At 36.7% G+C, this 19,759-nt stretch overlaps 1 long non-coding RNA gene across 2 annotated transcripts; it reads right to left on the bottom strand.

Moving 5' to 3' along the window:
- Window positions 1-7,763: 7,763 nt before the first annotated feature.
- On the bottom strand, window positions 7,764-17,851 carry LOC144422051 (uncharacterized). Of its 2 annotated transcripts, XR_013475124.1 has the most exons (5): window positions 17,696-17,851; window positions 13,545-13,694; window positions 11,641-11,733; window positions 10,968-11,141; window positions 7,764-10,252 (listed from the first exon to the last, which is right to left on the bottom strand). It is a non-coding gene; the product is annotated as an uncharacterized LOC144422051 (long non-coding RNA). The 2 variants fall into 2 exon arrangements; XR_013475125.1 differs by lacking the exon at window positions 10,968-11,141 and having other exon boundaries at window positions 7,765-10,252; window positions 17,696-17,828.
- Window positions 17,852-19,759: the final 1,908 nt, after the last annotated feature.

The following is a 19,759-nucleotide window of genomic DNA, read 5'->3' on the forward strand; positions in this document are numbered from 1 at the left end:
ATAAAACGACAAGTGTTAAATTTGAGAACCAGTGAAGTGAATATTGATAAAAAAGCTACCGCATTGAAAAAATAGAATCCGCAAATAAATTGATTTTAAGATTATGGAGATGAGTAATCGTCAATTACTTTTAAACGCAGAGGTTTTCAATCGGGGTTTGCAGTGATCTAGGGTTCCGCAAGTGCCCATTAAACCGAGAGTTTATTTTATTGTATGTATTATAACTAATGGGTCTGTCACTAATATTGAACTTGCTGCATTAAAGATCATATTGTTTTGTCAGTATTAGGTTTCAAGTCATAAGACACCCATTAATATATATATATATATCATAATATACAACATATTATTGATTGCATTTTGCAAACTTGTTCTAGCTCAACTTGGCGATTGCTTTATAAAAATTCTACTTTGCGAATCAGAGTTTTGGTTCAGCATATTTTCATTTCAAATTCCAGACTTTTCAGGTTGTTGAAAATTGAAGTGGGAAATTTCTACAGAAAAAAGTTGACTAAACAATCTTTAGTAGGCTCGTATTAACTTAAATTTTTATTGCCCGGATTCTATATGCAGTGCACAACCTAATATCATATATCCTAAATATGAGTGCAATAACAAAATAATATAAATAAATAATAATAACATTATCTCATTCTACGTAATACCAAGTTCATTTGTTATCTCATAGTCTAATTATGGATCCCAGTCTTTCTATTCTTGCAAATTTGAGATGTATTATCGCTGTTGGGTCACCCAAACCTATTTTTGTTTGATGTTAGCCCAAGGGTCTAAGCCAGTGGTTCTCAAACTTTTTGAGCGGGCCACCATTTGAAAATTTTTACAAACTTCGCGCTCTCCTCCCTTTTGCATTGAAAAAATGCTTTTGTGATGAGCATGTTGCTTTACATTAAGATGGCGCTGTAAGAGTGTTGGTCTCATAGCGTTATTGCTCTGATTGTTTAGGCATAAAACTTATAGAGTACGACTTCGCCATTCACAGTCGTATGTATATTTTATCGACACAATCGCAGATTTAGTTTATCACAAATAATAACGAAACCATTTTAAATATGTATATCGATCATGAATTGACAGAAAAACCATTAAATAATAATATCTGTTGAAAAAGTCGGCTATTTTAACAAGTTGCGTAATCTCGACAACTGACTCAAGAGCGTGTGAAGAATATGTATTTTTGATTTACCAATATACTTTATATTATTTTCTTTGTAGTAAATTAAATATTCTTTCCGTGAATTATACCAGATCTTTTTAACGACGATAACGAATTCGCATGAGCGCAATACATATCAAAACTTAATATAATTGGGCGGTTGATCTCGCATTATTATGTCCGCGGATTGAAGTGGTATTTTAGATCGGTAATGAGTTTATTTTGTCATATGAGTCGCCGCAAAGGCGAGTTACCTTGAACACAAATGTAGTAAAATAGAGATTAATAGATTGAAAATTTGGGGGCAGAAAAATTTATTATTAGAAAAAGCCGGCATTTTGAACAAACACGATCGTTTCAGAAGAAGTTGCATGAAAATTTTCGATGCCATCTTATGTCCTCTCGCGCCCCCCCTGATAGCATCTATTTCTGTTGGGTCTAGACTAAACTTATTTTTGTTTGATCCTAGCCCAAGGGTCTAAGCCAAAACTTATTGCTGTTGGGTCTAGCCCAAACTTATTTTTGTTTGATCCTAGCCCAAGGGTCTAAGCCAAAACTTATTGCTGTTGGGTCTAGCCCAAACTTATTTTTGTTTGATCCTAGCCCAAGGGTCTAAGCCAAAACTTATTGCTGTTGGGTCTAGCCCAAACTTATTTTTGTTTGATCCTAGCCCAAGGGTCTAAGCCAAAACTTATTGCTGTTGGGTCTAGCCCAAACTTATTTTTGTTTGATCCTAGCCCAAGGGTCTAAGCCAAAACTTATTTCTGTTGGGTCTAGCCCAAACTTATTTTGTTTGATCCTAGCCCAAGGGTCTAAGCCAAAACTTATTCCTGTTGGGTCTAGCCCAAACTTATTTTTGTTTGATCCTAGCCCAAGGGTCTAAGCCAAAACTTATTGCTGTTGGGTCTAGCCCAGACTTATTTTTGTTTGATCCTAGCCCAAGGGTCTAAGCCAAAACTTATTGCTGTTGGGTCTAGCCCAAACTTATTTTGTTTGATCCTAGCCCAAGGGTCTAAGCCAAAACTTATTTCTGTTGGGTCTAGCCCAAACTTATTTTTGTTTGATCCTAGCCCAAGGGTCTAAGCCAAAACTTATTGCTGTTGGGTCTAGCCCAAACTTATTTTTGTTTGATCCTAGCCCAAGGGTCTAAGCCAAAACTTATTGCTGTTGGGTCTAGCCCAAACTTATTTTTGTTTGATCCTAGCCCAAGAGTCTAAGCCAAAACTTATTGCTGTTGGGTCTAGCCCAAACTTATTTTTGTTTGATCCTAGCCCAAGGGTCTAAGCCAAAACCTATTGCTGTTGGGTCTAGCCCAAACTTATTTTTGTTTGATCCTAGCCCAAGGGTCTAAGCCAAAACTTATTTCTGTTGGGTCTAGCCCAAACTTATTTTGTTTGATCCTAGCCCAAGGGTCTAAGCCAAAACTTATTGCTGTTGGGTCTAGCCCAAACTTATTTTTGTTTGATCCTAGCCCAAGGGTCTAAGCCAAAACTTATTGCTGTTGGGTCTAGCCCAGACTTATTTTTGTTTGATCCTAGCCCAAGGGTCTAAGCCAAAACTTATTGCTGTTGGGTCTAGCCCAAACTTATTTTGTTTGATCCTAGCCCAAGGGTCTAAGCCAAAACTTATTTCTGTTGGGTCTAGCCCAAACTTATTTTTGTTTGATCCTAGCCCAAGGGTCTAAGCCAAAACTTATTGCTGTTGGGTCTAGCCCAAACTTATTTTTGTTTGATCCTAGCCCAAGGGTCTGAGCCAAAACTTATTGCTGTTGGGTCTAGCCCAAACTTATTTTTGTTTGATCCTAGCCCAAGGGTCTAAGCCAAAACTTATTGCTGTTGGGTCTAGCCCAAACTTATTTTTGTTTGATCCTAGCCCAAGGGTCTAAGCCAAAACTTATTGCTGTTGGGTCTAGCCCAAACTTATTTTTGTTTGATCCTAGCCCAAGGGTCTAAGCCAAAACTTATTGCTGTTGGGTCTAGCCCAAACTTATTTTTGTTTGATCCTAGCCCAAGGGTCTAAGCCAAAACTTATTGTTGTTGGGTCTAGCCCAAACTTATTTATGTTTGATTCTAGCCCAAGGGTCTAAGCCAAAACTTATTTCTGTTGGGTCTAGCCCAAACTTATTTTTGTTTGATCCTAGCCCAAAACTTATTTCTGTTGGGTCTAGCCCAAACTTATTTTTGTTTGATCCTAGCCCAAGGGTCTAAGCCAAAACTTATTTCTGTTGGGTCTAGCCCAAACTTATTTTTGTTTGATCCTAGCCCAAGGGTCTAAGCCAAAATTTATTCATTTCGGGTCTAGCCCAAACTTATTTTTGTTTGATCCTAGCCCAAGGGTCTAAGCCAAAACTTATTGCTGTTGGGTCTAGCCCAAACCTATTTTTGTTTGATCCTAGCCCAAGGGTCTAAGCCAAAACTTATTTCTGTTGGGTCTAGCCCAAACTTATTTTGTTTGATCCTAGCCCAAGGGTCTAAGCCAAAACTTATTGCTGTTGGGTCTAGCCCAAACTTATTTTTGTTTGATCCTAGCCCAAGGGTCTAAGCCAAAACTTATTGCTGTTGGGTCTAGCCCAAACTTATTTTTGTTTGATCCTAGCCCAAGGGTCTAAGCCAAAACTTATTGCTGTTGGGTCTAGCCCAAACTTATTTTTGTTTGATCCTAGCCCAAGGGTCTAAGCCAAAACTTATTGCTGTTGGGTCTAGCCCAAACTTATTTTTGTTTGATCCTAGCCCAAGGGTCTAAGCCAAAACTTATTGCTGTTGGGTCTAGCCCAAACTTATTTTTGTTTGATCCTAGCCCAAGGGTCTAAGCCAAAACTTATTGCTGTTGGGTCTAGCCCAAACTTATTTTTGTTTGATCCTAGCCCAAGGGTCTAAGCCAAAACTTATTTCTGTTGGGTCTAGCCCAAACTTATTTTGTTTGATCCTAGCCCAAGGGTCTAAGCCAAAACTTATTCCTGTTGGGTCTAGCCCAAACTTATTTTTGTTTGATCCTAGCCCAAGGGTCTAAGCCAAAACTTATTGCTGTTGGGTCTAGCCCAGACTTATTTTTGTTTGATCCTAGCCCAAGGGTCTAAGCCAAAACTTATTGCTGTTGGGTCTAGCCCAAACTTATTTTGTTTGATCCTAGCCCAAGGGTCTAAGCCAAAACTTATTTCTGTTGGGTCTAGCCCAAACTTATTTTTGTTTGATCCTAGCCCAAGGGTCTAAGCCAAAACTTATTGCTGTTGGGTCTAGCCCAAACTTATTTTTGTTTGATCCTAGCCCAAGGGTCTAAGCCAAAACTTATTGCTGTTGGGTCTAGCCCAAACTTATTTTTGTTTGATCCTAGCCCAAGGGTCTAAGCCAAAACTTATTGCTGTTGGGTCTAGCCCAAACTTATTTTTGTTTGATCCTAGCCCAAGGGTCTAAGCCAAAACCTATTGCTGTTGGGTCTAGCCCAAACTTATTTTTGTTTGATCCTAGCCCAAGGGTCTAAGCCAAAACTTATTTCTGTTGGGTCTAGCCCAAACTTATTTTGTTTGATCCTAGCCCAAGGGTCTAAGCCAAAACTTATTGCTGTTGGGTCTAGCCCAAACTTATTTTTGTTTGATCCTAGCCCAAGGGTCTAAGCCAAAACTTATTGCTGTTGGGTCTAGCCCAGACTTATTTTTGTTTGATCCTAGCCCAAGGGTCTAAGCCAAAACTTATTGCTGTTGGGTCTAGCCCAAACTTATTTTGTTTGATCCTAGCCCAAGGGTCTAAGCCAAAACTTATTTCTGTTGGGTCTAGCCCAAACTTATTTTTGTTTGATCCTAGCCCAAGGGTCTAAGCCAAAACTTATTGCTGTTGGGTCTAGCCCAAACTTATTTTTGTTTGATCCTAGCCCAAGGGTCTAAGCCAAAACTTATTGCTGTTGGGTCTAGCCCAAACTTATTTTTGTTTGATCCTAGCCCAAGGGTCTAAGCCAAAACTTATTGCTGTTGGGTCTAGCCCAAACTTATTTTTGTTTGATCCTAGCCCAAGGGTCTAAGCCAAAACTTATTGCTGTTGGGTCTAGCCCAAACTTATTTTTGTTTGATCCTAGCCCAAGGGTCTAAGCCAAAACTTATTGCTGTTGGGTCTAGCCCAAACTTATTTTTGTTTGATCCTAGCCCAAGGGTCTAAGCCAAAACTTATTGTTGTTGGGTCTAGCCCAAACTTATTTATGTTTGATTCTAGCCCAAGGGTCTAAGCCAAAACTTATTTCTGTTGGGTCTAGCCCAAACTTATTTTTGTTTGATCCTAGCCCAAAACTTATTTCTGTTGGGTCTAGCCCAAACTTATTTTTGTTTGATCCTAGCCCAAGGGTCTAAGCCAAAACTTATTTCTGTTGGGTCTAGCCCAAACTTATTTTTGTTTGATCCTAGCCCAAGGGTCTAAGCCAAAATTTATTTATTTCGGGTCTAGCCCAAACTTATTTTTGTTTGATCCTAGCCCAAGGGTCTAAGCCAAAACTTATTGCTGTTGGGTCTAGCCCAAACCTATTTTTGTTTGATCCTAGCCCAAGGGTCTAAGCCAAAACTTATTTCTGTTGGGTCTAGCCCAAACTTATTTTGTTTGATCCTAGCCCAAGGGTCTAAGCCAAAACTTATTGCTGTTGGGTCTAGCCCAAACTTATTTTTGTTTGATCCTAGCCCAAGGGTCTAAGCCAAAACTTATTGCTGTTGGGTCTAGCCCAAACTTATTTTTGTTTGATCCTAGCCCAAGGGTCTAAGCCAAAACTTATTGCTGTTGGGTCTAGCCCAAACTTATTTTTGTTTGATCCTAGCCCAAGGGTCTAAGCCAAAACTTATTGCTGTTGGGTCTAGCCCAAACTTATTTTTGTTTGATCCTAGCCCAAGGGTCTAAGCCAAAACTTATTGCTGTTGGGTCTAGCCCAAACTTATTTTTGTTTGATCCTAGCCCAAGGGTCTAAGCCAAAACTTATTTCTGTTGGGTCTAGCCCAAACTTATTTTGTTTGATCCTAGCCCAAGGGTCTAAGCCAAAACTTATTGCTGTTGGGTCTAGCCCAAACTTATTTTTGTTTGATCCTAGCCCAAGGGTCTAAGCCAAAACTTATTGCTGTTGGGTCTAGCCCAGACTTATTTTTGTTTGATCCTAGCCCAAGGGTCTAAGCCAAAACTTATTGCTGTTGGGTCTAGCCCAAACTTATTTTTGTTTGATCCTAGCCCAAGGGTCTAAGCCAAAACTTATTGCTGTTGGGTCTAGCCCAAACTTATTTATGTTTGATCCTAGCCCAAGGGTCTAAGCCAAAACTTATTGCTGTTGGGTCTAGCCCAAACTTATTTTTGTTTGATTCTAGCCCAAGGGTCTAAGCCAAAACTTATTTCTGTTGGGTCTAGCCCAAACTTATTTTTGTTTGATCCTAGCCCAAGGGTCTAAGCCAAAACTTATTATCCTAGCCCAAGGGTCTAAGCCAAAACTTATTGCTGTTGGGTCTAGCCCAAACTTATTTTTGTTTGATCCTAGCCCAAGGGTCTAAGCCAAAACTTATTGCTGTTGGGTCTAGCCCAAACTTATTTTTGTTTGATCCTAGCCCAAGGGTCTAAGCCAAAACTTATTGCTGTTGGGTCTAGCCCAAACTTATTTTTGTTTGATCCTAGCCCAAGGGTCTAAGCCAAAACTTATTTCTGTTGGGTCTAGCCCAAACTTATTTTGTTTGATCCTAGCCCAAGGGTCTAAGCCAAAACTTATTGCTGTTGGGTCTAGCCCAAACTTATTTTTGTTTGATCCTAGCCCAAGGGTCTAAGCCAAAACTTATTGCTGTTGGGTCTAGCCCAGACTTATTTTTGTTTGATCCTAGCCCAAGGGTCTAAGCCAAAACTTATTGCTGTTGGGTCTAGCCCAAACTTATTTTTGTTTGATCCTAGCCCAAGGGTCTAAGCCAAAACTTATTGCTGTTGGGTCTAGCCCAAACTTATTTATGTTTGATCCTAGCCCAAGGGTCTAAGCCAAAACTTATTGCTGTTGGGTCTAGCCCAAACTTATTTTTGTTTGATTCTAGCCCAAGGGTCTAAGCCAAAACTTATTTCTGTTGGGTCTAGCCCAAACTTATTTTTGTTTGATCCTAGCCCAAGGGTCTAAGCCAAAACTTATTATCCTAGCCCAAGGGTCTAAGCCAAAACTTATTGCTGTTGGGTCTAGCCCAAACTTATTATTGTTTGATCCTAGACCAAGGGTCTAAGCCAAAACTTATTGCTGTTGGGTCTAGCCCAAACATATTTTTGTCTGATCCTAGCCCAATGGTCTAAGCCAAAATTTATTTATTTCGGGTCTAGCCCAAACTTATTTTTGTTTGATCCTAGCCCAAGGGTCTAAGCCAAAACTTATTGCTGTTGGATCTAGCCCAAACTTATTTTTGTTTGATCCTAGCCCAAGGGTCTAAGCCAAAACTTATTGCTGTTGGATCTAGCCCAAACTTATTTTTGTTTGATCCTAGCCCAAGGGTCTAAGCCAAAACTTATTGCTGTTGGATCTAGCCCAAGGGTCTAAGCCAAAACCTATTGCTGTTGGGTCAAGCTTAAACTTATTTTTTTTGATTCTAGCCCAAGGGTCGAAGCCAAAACTTATTTCTGTATATAGTTAATATTTCATACAGGTCAACTATAATCTAAGAAATGTGGAATGAGATTATGATAATTTCTCGTTCAAGTATCCTTGTGGCTACTGCAATATAGATTATTAGACGAGGAGAAAGGAAAGGCAGCTTAATATACAATAAACTAGTACTTGAAAATAATATGTAGGATATTCGTCACGACACAAAAGCAACTATAAAATGGGACATATTTCTCTACAAAACTAGAAATAGGTATAATTTGAGATAAATGGATGTGTTTTTAAAGCAGTTTTTTTAATAATCAAGAACTTTTCTAAAAAAAAATATATACTTCATCTCATTTGAACAGAGATATAAGCAGGTAAGGAAGTTGAACGGAAATTTGAACGGATATAAAAAAGAGAAACAAAAACACCTCAACCTCATAAGCAGTGAAATAAAAAAATTATAAAAAATGTCACATAGACAGAGGTGACGGAGTCGAGCAAATATACCCAAATTAAATCATTGGTCAAACCGCAGCTTCCGCAAACCCCTGCACATAATACAATACAATTGCAATAAATGAAACAATAAAAAAGAACCAAATTTAGTCCCGGCACAATACCCGATTTTTCACAGGAAGTATACCCAAAAATTTACTCTAAAATAAAAAAAATGCCTACCGGTAACTACAAATCTATAACAGTATAAATCCCAGCTAAGAAATATAACACGTAAATGACAAAAATCCCATCGGAGTTATAATCAATTGTACAAATATAAAAAATCATATATAAAATATTTAAAATCAAAAAACGATGAGCTTATAAATAAAACAATATGAAATCACAATGGAAATAAATCAAGTGGCAGGACTACGCTACACCTGCCATAGCAACGAATGATTCCGTGGTCATATTTAACAGGTTATTCTGGTCCTCTTAGTACGAACCCCAGGGTTAAAATATGAATATCATTACATCCATAATGTCATTACTATCAACAATATTGTCATTGTCAAAGCCAAAAACAAGCAAATTAATACCATCTAAGATGATCAACATAAGTAATCCTATATTTTCCACTCCAGAGATGGCCAATACCGAATGGCGAATAGTTCACATTTTCAATACATTTGGAATTATTATTTTCGAATATGAAATATCGGATACATTCGAAAATAAATTCAAATAAAAGAAAGCATATTTTAGTGTATAAAGAAGTTTGCATACAATAAACAATGGAATAACTGTTATCTACAACCTGGCTATTCACCTGACATTTTATGTCCGCACATCGCCGTGATATTTTAGAGTAGTTTTGTTTTTCACATTGTAGTAGGTACGAAAATACAAATTAAAAATTAATTATAATCAGGCAGTTTAAAACTTTTCATGTTGATTGCAGTGGCATTCATTTTTCGTTATTTTACGCAACCATGAGATAAGTTGAACAAAATCAAAATAATACAGCGAGGCATTTTAGATGCTGGTATCTAAACATTTTGCGCAACAGAAAATCATCCTAGTGAAAAGTCTATACTATTATCTATCATTATCAAAATTATTTGCAGAAAAGAGAGAAAAAGTATGAATTATATTTCCCAATAATTCCGACTTGCGACAATTTATTGGGTATCGTAACACTTGTGGCATTACATAACGTAAGTTTAAATTTTTCGGCGTCATCGAAATGAATGTGTAAATTAGAAGCCTTGCAGGGGAATAGCGGCTATGTCAATCACTCAATCGTGCAACAATATGAGGCGCACTTTCACACCGAAGATAACAAACAATCAAAGTGCCAGGTCTATTTCATCGTCAGTACAATACAAAGCGCAGAAAACTGTTCGAAGATTTCACTTAGGAGGCAAAACACCTCACTGACAGCTGAATGCGGCTATTATTCAGAAAGGTACTTGAATCGCTTTGGACAACCCTGTTTACCAGTATTATTAACATTCTTGATATAATAAACAAACTGTGAAAAAAAATATAACACTTTGAAGGGTCTCACCCAACCAGTTGACCAACCTATTCTTACATGGATAAAAAATACCATACAAAATCCCCACATTAAAAAACAAAGATTTGACAGTTACATTGAAATTTCGTTTCTGCCAAACAGCAGATTTCCTGATTGATCCCTGGCAAATTCGAAGGGTTCAGATGGGGCATTATTGAACAGTTCAACAATTTCATCATGTAATGTTCATTCATACACAACTCATGGAGTTGTCTGTATATTTCAAGCACAATTAGAATGATTTTCCTACAGGTGCAGACGATAAAACACCCAATATAGTACTCCATCAATGACTTTCATTATCTTTCAGCAGCTGCACAAAATTCAAACTTTCCTGGAACAGAACAGTAGATCTACAGATAAAGTAGGTTGATCCAAGGTTTTCTTCATAGTTAGAACTTTTGAAATATTACATCCTTCATCCGCCTTTCGCATTCATATAATCTGATGCCATAATAAAACAATCACCAGGTTAGACCAGTTTGCCCCATCTAAAAAAATATAAATCAAGTCATTACAAATTTGAACTGAATTATACGATTTACTGATCAAACTCTCTTCAAAAATACGATTCGGATCACAGAGACAAACAACAGACAAAAACAAATTGTCATTAGGTTGAAAGCAAGAGCGCAAAAATGATAAACCTCATGAAAAAAAGTAAAATTTCAATTAAGTAGTTGAGTGAGTAGAGTAGTTGAAAAAACATCTATAAAATTTAAGTTTAGAGCAGTGGTTTTTCACCTTTTTGGTGGAGCGGGTCTATAGAAACATTGCTGATTGAAGCTTTTTTCCACTAGTGCTCTGATATGAGGCGAACTAAAGCTCACTTGTCAGATATAGCAATAGTTCCTGGACCTTTTTTCACACGACCCAAATTTTTATACCATCTAAGACTACAAGTACTCCTGTATATTGACTGCAAGTGGATGTGGACGGTACACATTAGTCCAAAAATTTATGACCGAGTACGGCAATGCATTTGCGTATCCACAAAATATTTTATGGTGTTTTTCGTTGAAATACGATTTTACAGACTTTGGGCTTTTATTTTATGCAAATTACTTAATTATTATATTATTTAATTTTATTTCAGAATATATTGGATATTTTATATTCGAAAATAATAATTCAGAATGTATTGGAAATAGTAGATTATTCAGGTATATGAATTGATTTCAAAGAGTCTGAAGATACTATACTAACCTTTACTATGAATATGATGACTAGAAAATATGGCATCAACATTGAATCTTGTACATTTCCGACAACATATTTTGTAAAAATAGTCGAAACGTGAGCACAGCATACATGAGTAATGTGATGTTATGTGAACTCAGAAGTTTGAGGCTGATGAGTATCAGTAACTGGCACCAGAGTCTGCAATATGTATCGAATATAAATTGTTTTGGTAAAGCATTAATGAAATAAGGCAACAAGGCGTCAATTTACAGACAGTTCTGCATTATACACGTGTCAGAAATTTTAAATTTTAAATTCCAACTCCCAACTCTAGAGAATTCAAAACCGGACTCTGTTTAAAAATTTTGAGAATACGAGTCAACTACACAGCCCTATTAAATACTAGAGTCCAGAAATTTTGGGTCCAAGACAAATATTATCTACAGTGTAAAAAATTTGGAGACTAAACTATATCATCAATTGTAAATTCACACCAATTCAAACATAATTCTATGTTTAAGTGGCTTTTCATACAGAATCTTTTTTGAAGCAAGAGATGCAATGTATCCTAAACAACTTTCCAGCTTTATAAATGTTTGGATAGAAGAATAGTTTGGTCACAGAAGTATCAGATAGACAGATATCAAACAGAGAGTAATACATAAATATTCAAACAAAGAAAAGTTATTTTAGTTACCTGTAATTCAATAAATGCTGTACTGTAATGTATTGCAAACAGAAATATTGCAATTACTGGATAGACAATCATGTCTGACTGAAGACGTTCTCACTAAAAATACGAAAAAATGAAGTTTTAAATAGGTTTTAAAAATCCAAAACGGAATCTTATATTGTACGAAAGTGATTCCCGTTTATAATAACATTTGTCACAATAAATCATAATAACAATATCAACATTAAGATTAAGGTTACTAAGAGTTGCATATCTGACGATATTGGACATTTAACTGGTGTATAATTGTCAGTGGTTCCCAACCTGGGTGTCGCATTTTTTGAGGGGGTTGCGGGATAACATAATTTAATGTGCAACTTTTTTCCATAAAATCTCGATGAAAAAAATAAATTTGTATATAACCGGAAAAATTATAAACGAGAAACAATGGAAACCAATATTTGAGGCTTTGGGTTGACTAATTCCAAACTAAGGTCTCCCACTTCAGAACACTCTTACCAATGTGATATATTATCTGTTGACACTACAGCATGCATTTTAATTTTGACTATGAGTTTGTGGTTCAGTACCCTTTCATTGACTTCCCCATTTACCTATTTTGGAACCCGGCCTCTCTCTCTCTACGAATTCTATATTATTTATTGAATCTATGATGAGCCGCTTTCCAGTCCCATTTTTGTACAGTTTAGGTGATTTATCATAATAAACTGAATATTTGTGCTACACAATTCGAAGTGCTTACTATATATATAAAAAAGCAAATTTCCTCCCTTGGGCAGAATTCTTCCCCGATTGGGAAGCATTGCGATAGGTGTCTCATTTTACCACTTGTGCGTTGGAGTATTATTCGACAAGAAACTTAGCAGTCGCGGCAAAAAAATTTTGTAGACATGGCAGCGTCAGAAATTGAGTATGTTCCTCATTTTTTTTTTCAATTTCAAGTGTTGCGTGGAAATTGCGCAACTGTAAAGGCCCTCTCGTTCATCTTCTACTATCAAGTCAGGCAAACTTTCTATGAAATGAGTAACAAGAAAGTACAGAGTTATGCATTTTCATGAGCGTATTTTTAGCTACCACTCTGGTCAATTTTGACTCCCGTTATTTTCAGTTTTCAGTAAATCAGTTTGATAAATTAGGTACCGGTAGGTCTTGTAAATTGCCCTAATATCCGGAAATACTGTACTCATCAAATAGTACTGATAGTGCAATTTCTATTTTGGGGATAACAGGGTAATTCAATAAATGATAGTATTTGAATTGATTTGAGGATAACTATTTTGCAGAAAATAATAAAGCTTAACATCCTCTCTTTTGTATGGCATACTAATTTAAAATCAGCATATATTGTGAAAGGGTGCGGTAAGCTAAAAAACATGAGTTTTTTCCTGAAAAATTTGGTGCCGCACGAACAAAAAGTTTGGAAACCGCTGATATAAACAGTAAATAGGCAATTATAAAACTGGCAAAACAAAATGGTCTTTGAGGTGTAGTAGCAAACCTAATGTATATTTGATAATTTATAAGCAAGATACATAAATTAATTTAGACTCTCGGATTTGAAATTAAACTTGCGGACCCTTGCGGACTGTATTGGCAGAATCTTTGAGTGCCACGGAGCTAATGTGGAGAACCATTGCTTTATTAATTATGCCGGCACCATAGGTTGTAGACCTCTGGTTCGAACCCATCCGCGTTTGAATTAAATTAGAACTTACTTTGGCTCTCAATTACAAATTTGTTGAATTGTCTATCAAATAATGACTGTGGATTCAATGCTTTTCCAGTTTCTTTCAGAAATTACAAATTCATGTCTTCACCAAAAGTTTGAAATTTTGACTCTTTACTCCAATATCAGTAAAATCATGTCACTCTCTAGAATCCGTCATCAAATACTAAATATAAATTACCTTCCCATCGCCATATCATCACACAAGGTATTTTGTAATGAACAAGTCAGATGTTCATAAAATGTTGAGTTGAGGTTATTATCATCCGATCATGGTCTTCTGTCTATCTGGGCTGCTAATCTTCTGTTAGAATGGCCCACTCTCTTTGTACTTAAAAATAGATCAACTGTGAGCATAAAATGTAGAAGGGTAATGAGATCTTGAGTAATAGTGAAGACTTTTTCAGCTAGTGCTCTGAAATGAAGCGATAACTACTGCCCACTTGTCATATATGACCGATACCAGCACCTAGGTATTGCATTATCGTGTCTTGCATTAATAAGACTCTAAAACATTGGTTCTCAAACCTTTAAAATCGCACCTCATTTATAAAATTCGTCAAGTATTGTGTCAAACTCAAAAATAACAAAATAAGGGATTTAGGATTTACATATTTATCCCGGGGGAGAGGAAAGCCGATAAGACGGCTTATCCATATGACGAACCACGGCCTCTCGTCCGGTTACCATTCCAAGTCGGGTATGGGATGAGTTTTACTGTATTGTTTGTTTTCGGAAACATGGACTTGGTGGTGGAGGAAGCCGTAACCGACCAGCGTTTACGTGAACTACCCAACGACGGCGAGGAGTCCAGCAATCCTCTCGCACATAACCATCCCTGCATGGGATTCGAACCCACGTAGAGTAGTTAGAGGTGCGGTGGCGAGCGTATTCTTAACGCTTAGCCCGTTGTGCAACGCTGCCGCGCCACATAACACATTGAAAATATGTCGATAGAACGTAAATATCGAAATCTAACAAATATATTCATTTTTAATTACTGTATATAATTGCATATAAGCCGAGTTACTTTTCATAAACTAATACCGCAAACCTAAACTGAACGATATTATCATCAATGGCGCCAGGCTAACAAATAACATCGGCCATAGATACTAAATAATATTTAAGAGCTATTTCATAGGCTGAAAATGCAAAGATTTCCCGGTATGCTCGGTCGCTATTGATGAAAACAATGAATTACGACACAATTTGCTTCTAAATTTATTGTCATGGTCACCCATGGTATCTTGACTATGTAAAAAATACAAAAATAATTGTAAAATATTTTCAATCAAAAACATCCTCGATGTGTTGTAAGTACTTCAAGTCGGCGCTCATTTAAATCCTCTCATGTCGACAGTAATTTAGTCGTGCCGTAAGGGGCTGTCTTCGAATACGAATAAACATAAAAATCGAAAAATGTTCTCAATCAAAATGTGTGTGCAATATGCCCTATTAATATAAACACTGAAAACGATACTAGAAGATAGCGAATACCAATATTTGAATATTAAATTTGAATTGATCATCATCGACTGTAATAGTTGCTTACAGCATGTTACGATTTGGAGAGTCGGCTTATACGCAAATTTTTATAAATTCACTATTTTAATAAAGTCATTTTTAGAAGGTCGGCTTATACGTGAGATTGGCTCATAAGTGAGGCTATACAGTAGCTGCACTCCAACTAACCTCTAGCGGGGCACACCCAACTGTTTGAGAACCACTGCTTTTAAATACCATAGCAATCTACGGACATAATATGTGTGGTAAACTGCCCGATTATAATTAATTTTTCATGCATATTTTTGCCATTCTGCGAAGTTATTATTTATTAATAAGCTACAAAGATCCGTGAAGAATCCCAAGAAATGTTTTTCATTCAATTAAGTATGATAATAATTGATTGAATATAGCCTACTTAATAACATTGGTTAGCTTAATAATATGTCCATCATAGTTAGGGATGGGCAATTCAGAATACCAAATCCGGAGGATTAGAATTTAGCAGGATCTGACAATAGGTTGCGGATTCTGCCTCTTCATCATCACGCGTCAATTTTTTTATTTCCGGTTTCTAATTTAATATTCAAATATGAGCGTTTTCTCCCACGTGGAAATCTCACTGGTTTAATATTACTTGCATACCTTTGCGAAAAAAAAAACTGTGAAATCAGCAAACATGGTAATCTCAAGTGGCATATTCAGAACAGCAGCGACTTAGTGGCGATATTCTGATAACGTGATTGCAGCAATCTTTATTAATATTTTATAGAAATGCCTTGCTTTCTTTTACATTATATTATGACCTGTGAGTTTTCCCAAAAAATGATGTAAACCAAAAGCCAGGCGGTAAATGTTACAATATTATTTGCGATTAGTTTAGATCAAATATTAAATATTATTATTACTTTTAGGACACCAATTTCCAAGATACAAATTCCAAAGTTGTATAGCAAAACATGGCAATCTGTCAAATTTATTCTTCACTAAATAAATATAATTTATACCTTTTCTTGCTTCGTGGAAAATAATTTTGATAATGATAGTTAAAAGTATCGAATTTTACTAGGATGATTTTCTGTTGCGCAAAATATTCAAATCCGTGAACAATACCAGCATTCAAAATGCCTTACCATATTAATTTAATTTTGTTTAACGTAACCCATGGCTGAGTGTGCATAGAAAAAAATAAAATCATTTGGCCTACTAGCATACTTTATTAAAATACCACGGATATAAAATGCATATAAAATGTGTGGGCAATCTGCGGACATAAAATGTCTGGTAAATAGCCAGGTTGTGGATAACAATTATTCCATTGATTTTAAAAACAAATTCAAAATGAAAATATTGCAACGAATATGGTTCTCTTTCTGTTTCACAGTTAATAAATTAAAAATTACGCCAAATTTGGCATTTGAAACTTTTGACATAAATCCTGATTTTATCTAGTGAACTAAATTTGATAAAATTTGTAGGCTATTTGTGATTGCACAACACAATAGTTTTAAAATGAAGTAATTTCTTGGCTTAAATATAAGCAGAAGAAGGTAATTTCTGCCTATTATTAAAACCAATAACCTAACTGACAAAAAGTCTCGCGAGGATGTTTTAGAAGATTCAGCTTGTGTAAAAGTTCCGCTCAAATTCAATTCTCACAAGAAATTGGCAATTTATGTCTTCATGTCCTTGAGTAAGATTAGACTAGGGCCTATAGTTAGACCAACCATACATCCCGGTTTAAACGTCTGTCCCGGTGTCCCGTCCCGGTTAGCAAAATGTCCCGGAATTTTATTTTAGTGAAATTTTCAAAATTAACTCCGACCTTATGCAAAATTATGAATAATTCCGTCTCAAAAGGCATAACTTTAACTTGAGGCTTATATCTTAATTTTTTAGCTCATTAGGTAAAATATCGCGCATAGCTTGAGAAATCCTTTGGCTATGGAATAATGAGTGACGTTCATTTCGTCATTATTCTATTGACTCCAATGAAACTACAGCAATTGCTGCATCAGAAGCCTTATCATGCTTGGAGTTGGAGAAGGCATAATAACTTTCATTTGGTTTTGTTTGAGTCATATTATGCTGAAAGTAATCTAGAACTTGAGATTCTGTAGAGTAATGCAATATTAAAGCTTATAGATATAAATAAGGAATAAAAATTTGCAAAGCTCAGGCCGCCGGCCTTTCGTCCAGTTATTTCATTCATAGTTTTGAGTTTGTCCCGGATTATGCCCAAGAAATTATGGTAAGTCCACCTATAGTGCTAGTATCGGTACATCGGGTCTGGTATAGTTTAGTACCACATGTACTTCTAGTTGACCTGGCTCAACAATTTTTGCATATGTCAATCCTAACCCCCACCTGACTACGTCACCGAAAAATTACGTCATTTCGACGTCACAGTGGCGTAATAAGGCCCACCGAACTATGCGGATGGTCGTCCAAAACGCGCAGACGATCACCCGAAATCGAGCAAGCAATTTCTCCCGTTTTCTTGTCACAACGATCACGATAGGAGAGAGATCGCCGGCTTTAACAAGTTCGTTATCAGCGGCGCAGATGACATTTCGGGCGATCGTAATTATACTTTGGCAATCCCTATGACGTAATGGTGACGTCGTAGTGACGTAATTTTTGGATGGCATACCGGTAGTCAGGTGGGGGTTAGGAATAGCATATGCAAAATTCGCTATGCTACGCCCACCGGAAGTACTTGTGGTACTAAACTATACTAGACCCGGTACATCTTGGAGGTATTTGTAGACCATTAGCTTGTCTTCGCTGGTATCAGCTTGATATTAGGCCATTCGTTTGACTAACCTGGCTCAAGGAATCCATATTTCCAGTCTCGACGTCGCCTACAATTATTTTCCCATTTGTTTCTTCTGCCGGCATACCGTATGTTGATAGCTTCAATCGTTGCACTGTTTGGCCATTCCCGAGCCGAGCGACCCTTCATTTATTAGCAGAAGGCAACAGCCTAGCCGAGGGCGAGGATCACGCAGAACCGCTGTAAGATCGCAGGCGACGTTGATCGAAAATGGCGCCAATTTACATCGTTACGCAATCTAGGTATAGAGGACTTGCACGGGTCAGGTGACTTTGTTTACTGACGGCAAAAAAACAAAAACGTCCATTTGGCTCCTGTCAGTTGCAAGTCGGATTATACGTTTCCGTTTTGTTTGGCTGTTGAAAATGGTTATTTCGTATTGTTCCGTTGGCTGTACGTAGAGTATAGACCATAGGTTCTCAAAGTGCTCCGTACGGAGCCCCAGGGCTCCGCGAGAGAAACCCAGGGGCTCCGCAAGCTATCCGATTACTTTTCAGAATAATGACTAGTTTTGTAACTGTTCAAAGAAGCAATAACAGTTTTGATAAAATTTGACAACAATATAGCCTCGAAATATGGCAAAGAGGCGGAATTAAAAAATGACATTATTTATAAGCTGGAGCGCAGCCAGGATTCTCAAGAGATGGGGATTTGAATCGGAAATTTCCGCGCAACATTCTTTGCGATTATAAAAAACGGATAACGAGATTTCTGTTGCGTAAAATATTCAATGTATGGCCGATGCGAGCATTTAAAGTGTCTTGTCGTAATAATTCAATTGTACTCATAGTTACTCAAGTTTCCTTCGAGATTACTATTAGGATTACTAAAATGAAAGAATACTATTCTAAAATAACATAGAATACGTGATAAACTGCCAACTATAAATAAATTGGAGTCGTATTTTTGCGATCTTGGAATTTGTCAAACTTGATTTGTTCTTTTGCACTCGAGATTATTATTAATTAAACAAGATATCGCTGTTTGAAAAAATCACAAGATCTGGGCAAAATACGATTGAAATTTATTTTAATGCATGCGGCTCCGTCGGTAGTTTCAGAATAAAAAAAAGGTAAATCGCGCACACAATTGACTGTGTTTCGATTTCGCAGTTACTATACAATGAATAACCAAAGAAAACCCAACATTACACCAAATTTTGTGATTTACAATGCCTATAAAAGCGTTTTTAATCTGGCGTGAGTCTGCTAAAACCAAACTTATAGTGTGATCTTTTATTTTAGGTTTTAATATTTTAGAATGCCGTTTTTCAATCAAGAAATTTGAGTTGGGGATTTACCTCTTTATTATTAATTATTATTTTTAGCATTTCGTCGCCGATGACTATATGGTAACAAGTTTTTCACATTGAACTCATAATTCCCCACGAGAACAAAAAAACATTTATCGTCGTCATTGTGGAACAATATATGTATATGCCGAAGAAAATTTTTGATTTAGGGAGAATAAACACCGGCGTAAAGATGTTTAAAAACATGCCATGCTGACGAAAACTATCGGTGATTGTAACAAAATGCAATCGCGCACGTTATTAGCGGCCTTTTAAGTCTTCCGAAAATGTCAAAACGGAAAAGATTCGACCCCTAGTTTATTAATATGTTTGTCAAGTGTCAAATTAACAGCTATAATTTATCTTTGAAATTTTGATTTATTCATGACTTGCATTAACCCCATTAAAAAAAGGTTTAGCATTTAAATTAAGTTAAGTACCTTTAACTTACTCAGATTATTTATCGGAAAGCTACAATTTTAACATTTCTTTTGGGGCTCCGCGAATTAAAGTCAACCGTTTCAGGGGCTCCGCAACACCAAAAGTTTGAGAACCCCTGGTATAGACAACGAAATGGATCTTCAGTTATATTCCACTGTTTTGAAAAGATCCGGAACGTCGCGCAATGTAGATATCATCTATTGGCAGGACTGCTTGGTGTCAAGTTCAGAAGTCATCTCGATTGTGTTTCACTGTTTGCGGACAGCACTTCGGTGATGGTGAGTGATAAACCGATAATAGGATAAAAAAATTTTGGCTCGCC

The sequence above is a fragment of the Styela clava genome, chromosome 4 (genome assembly GCF_964204865.1).
Source record: "Styela clava chromosome 4, kaStyClav1.hap1.2, whole genome shotgun sequence".
In the NCBI taxonomy this organism is placed as follows: domain Eukaryota; kingdom Metazoa; phylum Chordata; class Ascidiacea; order Stolidobranchia; family Styelidae; genus Styela; species Styela clava.